The 14971-nt window shown below is 37.8% G+C and overlaps 1 non-coding gene across 1 annotated transcript; it reads right to left on the reverse strand.

Moving 5' to 3' along the window:
* Window positions 1-11439: 11439 nt before the first annotated feature.
* On the reverse strand, window positions 11440-11543 carry LOC130952537 (small nucleolar RNA R71). Its single transcript, XR_009074717.1, has one exon. It is a non-coding gene; the product is annotated as a small nucleolar RNA R71 (small nucleolar RNA).
* Window positions 11544-14971: the final 3428 nt, after the last annotated feature.

Consider the following 14971-nt stretch of genomic DNA (forward strand, 5'->3'; position numbering starts at 1 on the left):
GGAAAGGAGTAAGAAGGATTGGATGAAGACAGTAGGAAAGCAGAGAGACGGAAGGGAAGGCATCTTCATACGCTTGTCTGAAGCTCTTACACCACTGATATACATAAGTATCACTATCTTTATCTTTATATTATTTTCGTTCATCATCATATACAATTGAGTTTGCCTGACTAAGATTTACAAGATGACCATAGCTTGCTTCATACCACCAATCTCCGTGGGATCGACCCTTACTCACGTAAGGTATTACTTGGACGACCCAGTGCACTTGCTGGTTAGTTGTGCGAAGTTGTAGTGATCACAATTTCGTGCACCAGTGATCCCCGAGGTCCCTTCCAAACTCAAAAAGAGTGAATATCCGGAGATCCGACATGAGATCCGAAGAAGAGGTTGGGAAGTTCTTACCAACCCCATTCAACAAGTCGAAATCTTAATGGTTCAAGAGTTCTATGCCAATGCATGGATCACCAAGAACCATGATCAAAGTGTGAACCCGGATCCAAAGAATTGGCTTACAATGGTTCGAGGAAAATACTTAGATTTTAGTCCGGAAAATGTAAGGTTGGCATTCAACTTGCCCATGATGCAAGGAGATGAACATCCTTACACTAGAAGGGTTAACTTTGATCAAAGGTTGGACCAAGTCCTCACTGACATTTGTGAAGAGGGCGCCCAATGGAAGAGAGATTCAAGAGGGAAGCCGGTTCAATTGAGAAGGCATGACCTCAAGCCCGTGGCTAGAGGATGGTTAGAGTTTATCCAACGCTCAATCATTCCCACTAGCAACCGGTCCGAAGTTACTATAGACCGGGCCATCATGATTCATAGCATCATGATTGGAGAAGAAATAGAAGTTCATGAGGTTATAGCCCAAGAACTCTATAAGGTGGCGGACAAGTCCTCTACCTTGGCAAGGTTAGCCTTTCCTCATCTCATTTGTCACCTCTGTTATTCAGTTGGAGTTGACATAGAAGGAGACATCCTCAGTGATGAGGACAAGCCCATCATTAAGAAAAGGATGGAGCAAACAAGAGACCCCACTCATCATGAAATCCCTGAGATACCTCAAGGGATGCACTTTCCTCCACAAAACTATTGGGAGCAACTGAACACCTCCCTAGGAGAACTGAGTTCCAACATGGGACAACTAAGGGTGGAGCACCAAGAACATTCCATCCTCCTCCATGAAATTAGAGAAGATCAAAGAATCATGAGAGAGGAGCAACAAAGACAAGGAAGAGACATTGAGGAGCTCAAGCACTCCATAAGACCTTCAAGAGGAAGAACAAGCCGCCATCACTGAGGTGGACCCGTTCTTTAATCTCCTTGTTCTTTATTTTCTTGTTTTTCGAAAATCATGCTTATGTTTATCCATGTTTGTGTCTTATGATCATTAGTATCTTAGTGTCTATGCCTTAAAGTTATGAATGTCCTATGAATCCATCACCTCTCTTAAATAAACAATGTTCTTAATTGAAAAAGAGAAGAATTGCATGAATTTTGAATTTTATAACAGATTAATTATTTTGATGTGGTGGCAACACTTTTGTTTTCTGAATGTATGCTTGAACAGTGCATATGTCTTTTGAATTTGTGGTTCATGAATGTTAAAATTGTTGGCTCTTGAAAGAATGATGAAAAAGGAGACATGTTACTGAGGATCTGAAAAATCATAAAAATGATTCTTGAAGCAAGAAAAAGCAGTGAATACAAAAAAAAAAGAAAGAAAAGAAGCGAAAAAAAAGAAAAAAAAAGGAAAAAGAGAAAAAGAAAGAAAAAAGAAAGAAATAAAGTTGTGATCCAAGGCAAAAAGAGTGTGCTTAAGAACCCTGGACACCTCTAATTGGGGACTCTAGCAAAGCTGAGTCACAATCTGAAAAGGTTCACCCAATTATGTGTCTGTGGCATGTATGTATCCGGTGGTAATACTGGAAGACAGAGTGCTTTGGGCCACGGCCAAGACTCATAAAGTAGCTGTGTTCAAGAATCATCATACTTAACTAGGAGAATCAATAACACTATCTGGATTCTGAGTTCCTAAAGAAGCCAATCATTCTGAATTTCAAAGGATAGAGTGAGATGCCAAAACTGTTCAGAGGCAAAAAGTTAAAAGCCCCGCTCATCTAATTAATACTGATCTTCATAGATATTTTTGGAATTCATTGCATATTCTCTTCTTTTTATCTTATTTGATTTTCAGTTGCTTGGGGACAAGCAACAATTTAAGTTTGGTGTTGTGATGAGCGGATAATTTGTACGCTTTTTGGCATTGTTTTTAGTATGTTTTTAGTATGATTTAGTTAGTTTTTAGTATATTTTTATTAGTTTTTAATTAAAATTCACTTTTCTGGACTTTACTATGAGTTTGTGTGTTTTTCTGTGATTTCAGGTATTTTCTAGCTGAAATTGAGGGACCTGAGCAAAAATCTGATCCAGAGACTGAAAAGGACTGCAGATGCTGTTGGATTCTGACCTCTCTGCACTCGAAGTGGATTTTCTGGAGCTACAGAAGCCCAATTGGCGCGCTCTCAACGGCTTTGAAAAGTAGACATCCTGGGCTTTCTAGCAATATATGATAGTCCATACTTTGCCCAAGATTTGATGGCCCAAACTGGCGTTCAAAGTCACCTTCAGAATTCCCAGCGTTAAACGCCGGAACTGGCACCAAAGTGGGAGTTAAACGCCCAAACTGGCACAAAAGCTGGCGTTTAACTCCAAGAAGAGTCTCTACACGAAAATGCTTCAATGCTCAGCCCAAGCACACACCAAGTGGGCCCGGAAGTGGATTTTATGTCATTTACTCATCTTTGTAATTCTTAAGCTACTAGTTCCCTATAAATAGGACCTTTTGCTATTGTGTTTTTCATCTTTGGACGTCTAGTTCTTAGATCATCTTGGTTTTTCTGGTTCCCTCTCTGGGGCCGAAGCCAATGATCACTTTTGTTCTTATGTATTTTCAACGGTGGAGTTTCTACACACCATAGATTAAGGTGTGGAGCTCTGCTGTACCTCGAGTATTAATGCAATTACTATTGTCCTTCTATTCAATTCAGCTTGTTCTTATTCCAAGATATCACTTGTTCTTCAACTTGATGAATGTGATGATCCGTGACACTCATCATCATTCTCACCTATGAACGTGTGACTGACAACTACCTCCGTTCTACCTTAGATTGGGTGGATATCTCTTGGATTTCTGATACATGACGCATGGTTGCTACTCGCCTGACAACCGAGCGCTCGCCTGACAACCGAGCCAGCCATTCCATGAGATCAGAGTCTTCATGGTATAAGCTAGAATTGATGGCGGCATTCAAGAGAATCCGGAAGGTCTAAACCTTGTCTGTGGTATTCTGAGTAGGATTCAATGACTGAATGACTGTGACGAGCTTCAAACTCGCGATTGTGGGGCGTTAGTGACAGACACAAAAGAATCACCGGATTCTATTCCGACATGATCAAGAACCGACAGCTGGATAGCCGTGCCGTGACAGGGTGCGTTAAACATTTCCACTGAGAGGATGGGAGGTAGCCACTGACAACGGTGAAACCCTTGCATACAGCTTGCCATGGAAAGGAGTAAGAAGGATTGGATGAAGACAGTAGAAAAGCAGAGAGACGGAAGGGACAAAGCATCTCCATTTGCTTATCTGAAGTTCTTACCAATGAATTGCATAAGTATCTCTATCTTTATCTTTATCTTTTATTCATATATCACCCATAACCATTTGAGTCTGCCTGACTGAGATTTACAAGGTGACCATAGCTTGCTTCATACCAACAATCTCCGTGGGATCGACCCTTACTCGCGTAAGGTTCATTACTTGGACGACCCAGTGCACTTGCTGGTTAGTTGTGCGAAGTTGTGTTTATGCCATGGTATTGAGCACCAAGTCTTTGGGGCCATTACTAGGGATTATTTGAGTTGTGAAAAGTAGTGATCACAATTTCGCATGTCAGCAACATAAAGGAATCAACAAGAGAACTAGATAAACTAAACTAATAGAACAAATAAAAGTAGAAGAAACCTAAATTAAAGAAGGTAGACATTTGAATTTAAGAAGAGATAAACCTAAAAACCTTAAAACCTAGAGAGAGGAGAGAGCCCCTATTTCTAGAAAACTACATCTAAACCTAAAATTATGTGAATGAATGTTGAATGATTGATTCACCCCTTCCAGCCTCACTCTGCAGCCTCTAATAAGCATTTTCGAGCCTGAAATTAGGTCCAAAGCAGCCCAGAAATCATCCCCAGCATTTTCTGTAAGTTGCAGCACGTGAGGCTCTGTCATGCGTACGCGTCGCCCACGCGTACGCGTCACTTCAAAAACTCCTGGTCACGCATACGTGTCGCTCACACGTACACATCGCTTGCCTGCTGCACTGGTCACACGTACGCGTTGCTCACGTGTACACGTAGCTGCCAACTTCTCAAAACCTTAATTTCTTGTGTTCCTTCCACTCTTACATGCTTCCTTTCCATCCCCTAAGCCATTCCTGCCCTATAAACCTTGAAAACACTTAACAAACATATCACGGCATCGAATGGTAATAAGAGAGGATTAAAATTAGCAAATTTAAGGCCAAAGAAGCATGTTTTCAATCATAGCACAAAATTAGGAAGGAAAATGTAAAACATGCGAATTCTATGAATAAGTGTGAGAATAATGGATAAAATCCACTCAATTCAGTACAAAATAAATCGTAAAATTACAGTTTATCAGTCCGGTATGTCTAGAGAGCATCATCAAGCTTCCTAGACCAGTCCTTCCTAAAGACACTGACGGTCTTCTCTAGAATCCTCTTGAGTTCCCTGTTAGAGACCTCAACCTGTCCACTTGTCTGAGGGTGATAGGGAGTTGCCACTTTATGACGGACTCCATACCTCTGCAGAAGTGAGTCTAGCTGTCTGTTATAGAAGTGGCTTCCACCATCACTAATAAGTGTCCTTGGGACACCAAACCTGCTGAAAATATATCTCTGAAGAAAGCTGATCACCACTTTGGCATAATTGGTGGGCAGAGCCACAACTTCCACCCACTTGGTCACATAATTAACTGCCACCAAAATATATCCGCATTGCATTCTTCACTCTTTCTTGGTTGGCGCCAAACTTGAGTATTCTCAAGTTTGGCTTCAACCAGCCAGCATGCACTCTCTCTATTTTTCATCATTGGTGCCAAACTTGAGGTTTTCCAAGTTTGGCTTCAAGCTCTTATTCTGCTGTGGCTTCATTTCTTCACGCTAACTCTGTCAAATTCGTCCAAAATGCTACCTGAAATGAACAGAATTGCACACAACTCAAAGTAGCATTCATAGTGGCTAAAATATATTAAATCTTGATTAAACTTAGCAATTCAAATGTAAATTCAGTAGGAAAAGATAGAGGAGATACTCACACATCAGATACCTTATTATTTAGTAATGCGTCTTATTTTATGGCATCTTGAAGCTTGGAAAGGGTGTTGCCAAGGCACTGTCGACGATGATATGTGAAGCTGTTGTGCATAGAATAACAACAGTTCTATTAGAGTTTGTGAAAACGGTTGGTTCCTCATCAAAAAGTGAGAGTGACGGTGTAAAGCTTTCAAAAACTGCTCCAGCTGTTACACCACCATCGGACACTTTGAAACGCTTAAGGTTTTCTATTTTTTTTTAAATAACAAAATTTAAATACTACTAAGATAGAATTTGATGAAATTAATACACAATATATGATGTTATAGTTCACAAAGTTGCATTTACTATGCATCTTCCTATAAATGCTCCATTGGCTGTAGGATCGACAATTCCATATTTCTTCTTTTGAACCCCATTGTATGTCTTTTGTCTCTTCAAATAATAATAATAATAAAAATTCATTGTGTAAGTTACTAAGTTTGCAATGAGTACCGTGAAAGAGTCATCCATTTCCTTCCCTTCAAAACCTAACTCACAAATAAGAAACAACCCTTGATAGTATACATCGAATGTTCCCCTTTATGTGCAATTAATATAGGAATAGTATTGTCAAATATAACTTATTTCAAGCCATACATATGATTTAAAAGTAGATAACGGTGTCAATTCCTGTTGAAAAACTTAATCTTTTCTTCCTAGCAAAATATATCCTAATCCATGTTGTTAATCATGTTTAAATAATGAATAACTTTTAAGAACTTTGTAAACCTCTTACTCTGTTATCATGTTATACATACTAACTTACAGCCACAAGACAACACTGCATATTGGGCAGTTGGTGAAGGACACATCAGCCAAGCTAAAGCCAGCTAGTGATATGGATCACCATGTTGTTTATTTTTAATGTCGTCTAATTTTATTTTAATTGTATTTCATGTATTGAACCATATTATAGGTTTTAAGGTTGCATGGTCCAACTAATTAAAAAAATAGATTTAAAAACATAAAATAAAATCCACTCATCATCTTCTCCTTTCTTTTCCACTAGATATGAGGTCTGAGCTTCACTAATGAGAGCTTTAGGATTGTGAGTACCAGATTTTTTTCTGGTCACCATATTGTGCCTGTTAGTGACATTGGAAGGCTGATTAGAATCCTGATTAGTACTAGAGAATTAAATTTCAATTGCTGATATGGGAATTTGATTTGTTGATGTGGTGAAAAGCTTATTAGTTGAGAGAATTGTATTGAAAAATAAGTAACAATAATGCTTAAAATAATTATCATATTTTTTGGATTTGCAGAAAGAATTGTATTTTGGGAAGAAGCTTTTTCCGGGTCGTTCATGGCTTTACTACAACAATTACAATCCAAACATAGATGGGGATGACATGTCACATGTAAGTGCTTAAATTTTAGGATAACACTAGTATTAGAAAAATTGTTTATTTTTTATACGCAAAAAAAGTATCTGACTGATTTTGTGTATATACTTTGATTAAATAATTAACGATTGACATTGTTTTTATAGTGTTTAGACCTATTATTTCGGTCAACTAAAGAGATGAAATTTTTTGATAAAGAACTGGTCATTGCTGCTTACAGTTTTGGAAACGATTTGGATCCAGAGTAAGTAAAATTAATTTATTTCTCATTTTAATTGCTAATTTGTCATGTAATTATTTTTTTAGCGTTTTCTAATACCATAGTATAATATTTTGATTTTTTGAAAGTGCTTATTCCAAACGATCATTGTCGTCTAACTATTAAGAAGACTCTTCTATCAATGAGCCAGTGTCCCGCAACAATCTACCAAATAATAAGTTTAAAAATACAAATTTTTAAAGTACATATTCAATCTTTTGGCTGTTTGTTCTTTTATTATATTGCTTTGTTAATGTGTGCCTTAAATTGTGGTGAAGGAATGACTGTGGTATTTAAGTCGCTAAATGGATGATCTTCAGTCACTATTGGAGACCCGATAAGACATGGGTAAGAAAAATGTCATTGTTAATGAAGTTATGTTTATTCCATTATCTAATACCATTGTTAATATTTGTTAGGTTGTCAATGATTACTCAAAGATGCGACTGACTTTGGATTTGGTGAATGACGAGCATAACATGAAGCGGGATATGATAATGGAGCTTGCTGTTACTGACTGGAATAAAAAGATGCAGCAGTCTGTCCTTCAGACTTAGGATTTTATAATGCTTGTTATTAGTAGTTATGGATTGAATTAGACCATTTTAATTTTCTTTGAAATACAATCTATTTTTATATTTTGCACTTATTTCTTTTGGACTATTGATGAGCGAATAATTTATACGCTTTTTGGCATTGTTTTTAGGTAGTTTTTAGTAGGATCTAGCTACTTTTAGGGATATTTTTATTAGTTTTTATGCAAAATTCACATTTTTGGACTTTACTATGAGTTTGTGTGTTTTTCTATGATTTCAGGTATTTTCTGGCTGAAATTGAGGGACCTGAGCAAAAATCTGATAGGAGGCTGACAAAGGACTGTTGATGTTGTTGGATTCTGACCTCCCTACACTCGAAATAGATTTTCTGGAGCTACAGAACTCTAAATGGCACGCTCTCATGGCATTAGAAATTAGACATCCAGAGCTTTCCAGAAATATATAATAGTCTATACTTTATTCGAGATTAGATGACACAAACTGGCATTCAACGCCAGTCCCATGCTGCATTCTGGAGTAAAACGCCAGAAACACGTCACGAACCAGAGTTAAACGCCAAAAACACGTTACAACTTGGCGTTTAACTCCTGAAGAAGCCTTTGTACGTGTAAAGCTCAAGCTCAGCCCAAGCACACACCAAAGTAGGCCCCGGAAGTGGATTTCTGCATTTAGACTTATTTCTGTAAACCCTAGTAACTAGTCTAGTATAAATAGGACATTTTACTATTGTATTAGACATCTTTGGATTATTTTTGGATTACCTTATGATCCTTTGATCATGTTTATGGGGGCTGGCCATTCGGCCATGCCTGGACCATCACTTATATATTTTCAACTATGGAGTTTCTACACACCATAGATTAAGGTGTGGAGCTCTGCTGTACTTCGAGTTTTAATGCAAAGTACTACTATTTTCTATTCAATTCAGCTTATTCTTATTCTAAGATATTCGTTGCACTTCAACATGATGAATATGATGATCTGTGACACTCATCATCATTCTCACCTATGAACGCGTGACTGACAACCACTTCCGTTCTACCTTAGAACGAGCGTGTATCTCTTGGATTCCTTAATCAGAATCTTCGTGGTATAAGCTAGAATTATTGGCGGCCACTCTTGAGAATCCGAAAAGTCTAAACCTTGTCTGTGGTATTCTAAGTAGGATTTAGGGATTGAATGACTGTGACGAGCTTCAAACTCGCGATTGTTGGGCGTGGTGACAGACGCAAAAGAATCAATGGATTCTATTCCGACATGATCGAGAACCGATAGATGATTAGCTGTGCTGTGACAGAGCATTTGGACCATTTTCGCTGAGAGGATGGGATGTAGCCATTGACAACGGTGATGCCCTACATACAGCTTGCCATGGAAAGGAGTATGAAGAATTGGATGAAAGCAGTAGGAAAGCAGAGATTCAACAGGAACAAGTATCTCTATGCACTTATCTGAAATTCCCACAATTGAATTACATAAGTATCTCTATCTTTATTTTATGCTTTATTTATTATTATTTTCGAAACCTTTATAACCATTATAATCCGCCTAACTGAGATTTACAAGATGACCATAGCTTGCTTCATACCAACAATCTCCGTGGGATCGACCCTTACTCACGTAAGGTTTATTACTTGGACGACCCAGTGCACTTGCTGGTTAGTTGTGCGAAGTTGTGACAAAGTGTGATTCACGTTTGAGAGCGCTACCAAGTTTTTGGCGCCATTGTTGATGATCACAATTTCGTGCACCAAGTTTTTGGCGCTGTTGCCGGGGATTGTTTGAGTTTGGACAACTGACGGTTCATCTTGTTGCTCAGATTAGGTAATTTTCTTTTCAAAAAAGTTTTCAAAAATCTTTCAAAAATTTTTTTTCTCTTTTTCGTTTTTTTAAGAAAAAAATTTATTTTCGAAAAATCCAAAAAAAATTCATAAAATCATAAAAATCAAAATTATTTTTGTGTTTCTTGTTTGAGTCTAGTGTCAATTTTTAAGTTTGGTGTCAATTGCATGTTTTTAAAATTTATGCATTTTTCGAAAACTCATGCATGGTGTTCTTCATGATCTTCAAGTTGTTCTTGATAAGTCTTCTTGTTTGATCTTTAAATTTTCTTGTTTTGTGTCTGTTGTTGTTTTTCATATGCATTTTTGCATTCATAGTGTCTAAACATGAAAAATTTCTAAGTTTGGTGTCTTGCATGTTTTCCTTTTCTTGAAAATTTTTCAAAAATAGTTCTTGATGTTCATCTTGATCTTCAAAGTGTTCTTGGTGTTCATCTTGACATTCATAGTGTTCTTGCATGTTTTCTTTGTTTTGATCTTAATTTCTTATGTTGTGAGTCAATTTTGTGTTTTTCTCTCTCATTATTAAAAATTCAAAAATAAAAAATATCTTTTCCTTATTTCCCTCAAAATTTCAAAAATTTGAGTTGACTTAGTCAAAAATTTTTTTAAAACTTAGCTATTTCTTATAAGTCAAGTTAAATTTTCAATTTTAAAAATCCTATCTTTTCAAAATCTTTTTCAAAAATCAAATCTTTTTCATTTTTTTATCTTTTTCAAAAATTTTTAAAATTTATTTTCAAAATTTTTTTCTTATCTTTATTTCAAAATTTCAAAAACTTTACTAACAATTAATGTGATTGATTCAAAAATTTGAAGTTTGTTACTTTTTTGTTAAGAAAGGTTCATTCTTTAAATTCTAGAGTCATATCTTTTAGTTTCTTATTAGTCAAGTAATCAATTTTAATTTTAAAAATCAAATCTTTTCCAAAATATCTTTTTCAATCATATCTTTTCAAAATATGTTTTTCAAATCATATCTTTTTCAAAATTGATTTCAAAAATCTTTTCTAACTTCTCATCTTTTCAAAATTGAATTTCAAATCTTTTTCAACTAACTAATTGACTTTTTGTTTGTTTTACTAATTCTTATCTTTTTCAAAACCACCTAACTACTTTCCTCTCTCTAATTTTCGAAAATTACCTCCCTCTTTTTCAAAATTCTTTCAATTAACTAATTATTTTAAATTTTAATTTTAATTTTATTTCTTCTCTTAATTTTCGAAAATCACTAACCCTTTTTCAAAATTTATTTTCGAATTTCTCCCTCTCTCATCTCTTTCTATTTATTTATTCATTTACTAACACTTCTCTTCATCTTAAAAATCGAACCCCCTCTTCCTCTCTGAGTTCGAATTTTCCTTTTTTCCTTCTTCTATTCTTTTCTTCTTCTACTAACATAAAGGAATCTCTCTACTGTGGTAAAGAGGATCCCTATTATTATTTTTTGTTCCCTTCTTTTTCATATGAGCAGGAGCAAGGACAAGAATATTCTTGTTGAAGCAGATCCTGAACCTGAAAGGACTCTGAAGAGAAAACTAAGAGAAGCTAAATTATAACAATCCAGAGACAACCTTACAGAAATTATCGAAAAGGAAGAGGAGATGGCAACCAAAAATAATAATGCAAGAAGGATGCTTGGTGATTATACTACACCTACTTCCAAATTTGATGGAAGAAGCATCTCAATCCCTGCCATTGGAGCAAACAATTTTGAGCTGAAGCCTCAACTAGTTGCTCTAGTGCAACAGAACTGCAAGTTTCATGGACTTCCGTAAGAAGATCCCTATCAGTTTTTAACTGAGTTCTTACAGATCTGTGAGACTATTAAGACTAATGGAGTAGATCCTGAAGTCTACAGGCTCATGCTTTTCCTTTTTGCTGTAAGAGACAGAGCTAGAACATGGTTGGACTCACAGCCTAAAGATAGCCTGGACTCCTGGGATAAGCTAGTCACGGCCTTCTTGGCTAAGTTCTTTCCTCCTCAAAAGCTGAGCAAGTTTAGAGTGGATGTTCAAACCTTCAAACAAAAAGATGGTGAATCCCTCTATGAAGCTTGGGAAAGATACAAGCAGATGACTAAAAGGTGTCCTTCTGACATGCTTTCAGAGTGGACCATTTTGGATATATTCTATTATGGTCTATCTGAGTTCTCTAAGATGTCACTGGACCATTCTGTAGGTGGATCCATTCACCTAAAGAAAACGCCTGCAGAAGCTCAAGAACTCATTGACATGGTTGCAAATAACCAGTTTATGTACATTTCTTAGAGGAATTCTGTGAGTAATGGGACACCTCAGAGGAAGGGAGTTCTTGAAATTGATGCTCTGAATGCCATATTGGCTCAGAAAAAATGTTGACTCAGCAAGTCAACATGATTTCTCAAAGTCTGAATGGATGGCAAAATGCATCCAACAGTACTAAAGAGGCATCTTCTGAAGAAGAAGCTTATGATCCTGAGAACCCTACAATGGCAGAGGTGAATTACATGGGTGAATCCTATGGGAACACCTATAACTCCTCATGGAGAAATCATCCAAATTTCTCATGGAAGGATCAACAAAAGCCCCAATAAGGCTTTAATAATGGTGGAAGAAACAGGCTTAGCAATAACAAGCCTTTTCCATCATCTTCTCAGCAACAGACAGAGTATTCTGAGCAGAGCTCCTCTAGCTTAGCAAACATAGTCTCTGATCTTTCTAAGGCTACTTTAAGTTTCATGAGTGAAACAAGGTCATCCATCAGAAATTTGGAGGCACAAGTGGGCCAGCTGAGTAAGAAAATCACTGAAACTCCTCCTAGCACTCTCCCAAGCAATACTGAAGAGAATCCGAAAAGAGAGTGTAAGGCCATTGACATAATTAAAATGGCCGAACCTAGAGAGGAAGGGGAGGACGTGAATCCCAATGAGGAAGACCTCATGGGACGTCTCCCAGACAAGAAGGAGTTCCCTATTGAGGACCTAAAGGAATCTGAGGCTCATATAGAGACCATAGAGATTCCTTTAAACCTCCTTCTACCATTCATGAGCTCTGAGAACTATTCTTCCTCTGAAGAGGATGAAGATGTAACGGGAGAGCAAGTTGCTCAATATCTAGGAGCCATCATGAAGCTGAATGCCAAGTTGTTTGGTAATGAGACTTGGGAAAGTGCACCTTCCTTGCTCATTAGTGAACTAGATACATGGGTTCAGCAAACTTTACCTCAAAAGAAATAAGATCCTGGTAAATTCTTAATACCCTGTACCATGGGCACCATGACCTTTGAGAAGGCTCTTTGTGACTTAGGGTCAGGTATAAATCTTATGCCACTCTCTGTAATGGAGAAACTGGGGATCTTTGAGGTACATGCTACCACATTCTTATTACAGATGGCAGATAAGTCAATAAGACAAGCTTATGGATTGGTAGAGGATGTGTTAGTAAAGGTTAAAGGCCTTTACATCCCTGCTGATTTCATAATCCTAGACACTAGGAAGGAAGAGGATGAATGCATCATCCTTGGAAGACCCTTCCTAGCCACAGCAGGAGCTGTAATTGATGTTAACAGAGGAGAATTAGTCCTTCAATTGAATGGGGACTACCTTGTGTTTAAGGCCCAAGGGTATCCCTCTGTAAACATGAAAAAGAGGCACGATAAGCTTCTCTCAATACAGAGTCAAACAAAGCCCCCACAATCAAACTCTAAGTTTGGTGTTGGGAGGCCACAACCAAACTCTAAGTTTGGTGTTGAACCCCCATATTCAAACTCTAAGTTTGGTGTTGGGAGGTCTGGTGGACGAAATTGTGATCCATGTTCTTTTGTACTTGTATGAAATCATTATTATGGTACTGGTTGAATTCACAACTCCGTTCAACTAACCAGCAAGTGTACTGGGTCGTCCAAGTAATAAACCTTACGTGAGTAAGGGTCGATCCCACAGAGATTGTTGGTATGAAGCAAGCTATGGTCACCTTGTAAATCTCAGTTAGGCAGATTAAATTGGTTTATGGTTTCGAAAATAGAAATAAGAAAATAGAAGAAATAATAAAAGGGATAGAATACTTATGCAGATTCATTGGTGGGAATTTCAGATAAGCGAATGGAGATACTGTATGGCTCAAGAACGCCTACTTTCCTACTGCTTTAACTCAATCCTTCTTACTCCTTTCCATGGCAAGCTGTGTATAGGGGTTCACCGTTCGACGATGGCTACTTTGAATCCTCTCGGGAAAATGGTCCTCTGCGGCTGTCACTCGCATGGCTAATCGTCTGGAGGCATCACACTGGCCGAAGGCTACATCCCATCCTCGCAGTGAAAACTACGCTCACGCGCTCTGTCACAGCACGGCTAATCACTGGTTGGTTCCCGCTCCTACTGGAATAGAATCCCTTGATTCTTTTGCGTCTGTCACTAACGCCCAGCACTTGCGAGTCTGAAGCACGTCACGGTCATTCAGTACCGGAATCCTACTCGGAATACCACAGACAAGGTTAGACTTTCCGGATTCCCAGGATCCTACTCGGAATACCACAGACAAGGTGAGACTTTCCGGATCCTCATAAATGCCGCCATCTATCTAGCTTATACCACGAAGATTCTGTTGGGGAATCTAAGAGATACACATTCAAGCTCTGTTGCATGTAGAACGGAAGTGGTTGTCAATCACGCGCGTTCATAGGTGAGAATGATGATGAGCGTCACATAATCATCACATTCGTCATGTTCTTGGGTGCGAATGAATATCTTGGAATAAGAATAAGAGAGATTTGAATATAAAGTAACGGTAATTGTATTAAAACTTGAGGTACAGCAGAGCTCCACACCCTTAATCTATGGTGAGCAGAAACTCCACCGTTGAAAATACATAAGTAAAAGGTTCAGGCATGGCCGAATGGCCAGCCCCCTAAATGTGATCATAGGATTCAAAAATACAATCCAGGATGATAATATGATAGTAAATGTTCTATTTATAATAAACTAGCTCCTAGGGTTTACATGAGTAAGTAATTGATGCATAAATCCACTTCCGGGGCCCACTTGGTGTATGTTTGGGCTGAGCTTGATCAATCCACGAGCTGAGGCTTCTCTTGGAGTTGAACTCCGAGGTATGACGTGTTTTGGGCGTTCAACTCCGGATCATGACGTTTTTCTGGCGTTTAACTCCAGACAGCAGCATGTACTTGGCGTTCAACGCCAAGTTACGTCGTCAATTTCCGAATAAAGTATAGACTATTATATATTGCTGGAAAGCTCTGGATGTCTACTTTCCAACGCCGTTGAGAGCGCGCCAATTGGAATTCTGTAGCTCTAGAAAATCCATTTCGAGTGCAGGGAGGTCAGATTCCAACAGCGTCAGCAGTCCTTTTGTCAGCCTTTTTCAGAGTTTTGCTCAAGTCCCTCAATTTCAGTCAGAATTTACCTGAAATCACAGAAAAACACACAAACTCATAGTAAAGCCCAGAAATGTGAATTTAACATAAAAACTAATGAAAACATCCCTAAAAGTAGCTTGAACTTACTAAAAACTACCTAAAAACAATGCCAAA

Source organism: Arachis stenosperma, chromosome 9, assembly GCF_014773155.1.
Source record: "Arachis stenosperma cultivar V10309 chromosome 9, arast.V10309.gnm1.PFL2, whole genome shotgun sequence".
Taxonomy (NCBI): domain Eukaryota; kingdom Viridiplantae; phylum Streptophyta; class Magnoliopsida; order Fabales; family Fabaceae; genus Arachis; species Arachis stenosperma.